Source organism: Cynara cardunculus (genome assembly GCF_001531365.2).
Source record: "Cynara cardunculus var. scolymus isolate 2C chromosome LG 17, CcrdV1, whole genome shotgun sequence".
NCBI lineage: Eukaryota > Viridiplantae > Streptophyta > Magnoliopsida > Asterales > Asteraceae > Cynara > Cynara cardunculus.
The window spans coordinates 35,574,207-35,576,627 of record NC_037544.1 but is presented as its reverse complement, the minus strand read 5'-3'; positions in this window follow the sequence as shown (position 1 = coordinate 35,576,627).

Below are 2,421 nucleotides of genomic sequence, written 5' to 3'. Positions count from 1 at the left end.
CGTGTATAAATTAAATTATTTTATGTATTTCTCATTTTCATAAAACTTATTTACTAAAATTATAATAATGAAGATGATAATGCCCATAATTATTTGAAGCAATTTCATTATATTAAATAATTTCATGAAAAAATTTCACTAAAACAAACAATAAAATCGATGATTTTCACGGTTTATATAGATAACTTGATTTATAAAATGTCCCTCTTCCCTCTCTCTCTCTCTCTCTATATATATATATATAGAGAGAGAGAGAGAGAGTCATATTATATATATATAGAGAGAGAGAGAGAGAGAGAGCCATATTATATTCAAAGTGTAGAAAATAACAACCATGTTGGTCTTTACTATTTTAAATGAAACTTCACATGTTTTTCCTTATGATTTAGCAAAGTAAATAAAGAAGTTTCAATATAGCATGAGGCGTGACGTGACGGTGAGATCAAGATTTAAACTTTACACGTCATGGCCAGGATGCGGCATTTTTCAAGGTATGACATAAACGACAAATTTATGTCATATTTAGAATTATATATTTACATATATGTTTTATATATATTATCTAATCAGATAATGATATTAAAAGATGTACATTTATATTAGAATAAGAAAAATCATATATATTATCATTATTAAAATAATTTTTGATTAAATATTTAAAATAGAACTTATAAAAATAATTTTACAACTTCGTTTTAGTCATGAGTCCATAACATTTATAAATTCGTGAAATTGTGAGTGATGTAATTAGATATATATTTAAAAAAATTAAAGTTAAAAATGTAAAAATACAAAAGATAAAAAGAATTTGAAAAAAAAATCACGTCTTAAAAAAAACGAGCGCCGCAGCATGCCTCAAGGGGCTATGGCATGAGTTACACATTACAGAAATGCTATGAGTCATCTTGTAACGACGAGACATGTCTTGCGTCATATCGCATCATGACGCGTGTTTTTGAACACTGGAAATAAGTAGTTGTGGTTGTAAAAAGGCAAAGTAAAAAAGTTTAGAATGAGTTTTTTAATCCAGTATAATTATTTGGACAAAAATTGATTAACAACAATCTCAACCGGTCTCATACGAAACCTACCTTTAAACACACCAATGTGACTGTTTAATTATTATTTTGTAATAAATTAGTTTAATGATTTTGTATGTATCCTAAAAGAAATATAATAATTACTTTATAGCAGATAATATATACATTTCACTGGTTTGTAAAATAATTTTGGTGTATATATATCTATATATATAGGGGAGCGATCAAATGCAAATCACTCAATTTGTACAAACCGTGCAAACCGCATTCAAACAATCATAATTTTTCATTTTGTTCATTTTTTTGTAATTATGAGAGGTTGATTAATCATTTTTATTGTGGAGGGTGTTAATCATAGATATTATCATCTTCATTATTTTAGTTTTAGAGAAATACATGAAACTGTTTCATTAATGTTAGAGAAATACATGAAACAGTTTCATTAATGTTAGAGAAATACATGAAACAGTTTCATTAATGTTAGAGAAATACATGAAACAGTTTCATTAAGTATTATATGAAACAATTTCACAACCATATATGAAACAACTTCATCAAAAAAGTATTATATGAAACAATTTCATGAAAAAATTTCATAAGATTAAACAATAAAATCGACAGATGAATGAGGTTTGCACGGTTTACATAAATGAGGGTGGTTTTCATATGATCACTCCTATATATATATATATATATATATATATATATATATATATATATATATATATATATAAAAACTTGGGTTCATGTGAGACCAAACGTTTTCATGAGACCATCTTTTTACATTTAACTTTACAACAAAACATTGTGAAGATTATAACTTTCACAGTTTTTTGTTGTGAAGGTTCATATTTTATTTACCTTTACAATATTTTGCTGTGAAGTTTCAAGTACAAAAACGTGGTCTCACATGAATCCAACCATACACACACACACATAATAAATATAAGGGTTCAAACAAAACCCCTATGATTTACGAGAACGAAAAAATGATCTATAAACCAAGCATTGTGGTTTAAATCACAAATTAACAGAAGTTAAGGAATTTTTAAATTAAATTTAGTATCAAAAAATTTCAAAAATATTTTGATGTGTAAGGGTAAAACTGGAAACTAGAATGATAACATTCAAAACCATTGGAATCTTTCATTCTTGGTTGAAAAAAGAATTTGAAACAGATAATATCACAATACAATCAAATATACAAATACATAAAACAATAGAAACATAAACAGATTCCAATATAAAATCATAGGAATGAACTCTATCATATTCCATAAATATTCAAATCATAATAAATAAACTCTCATTATTTTCATAAATATTTCAATTGATTGTATAAATAGACATAATTATATTTGAAATATACATCTATACATAT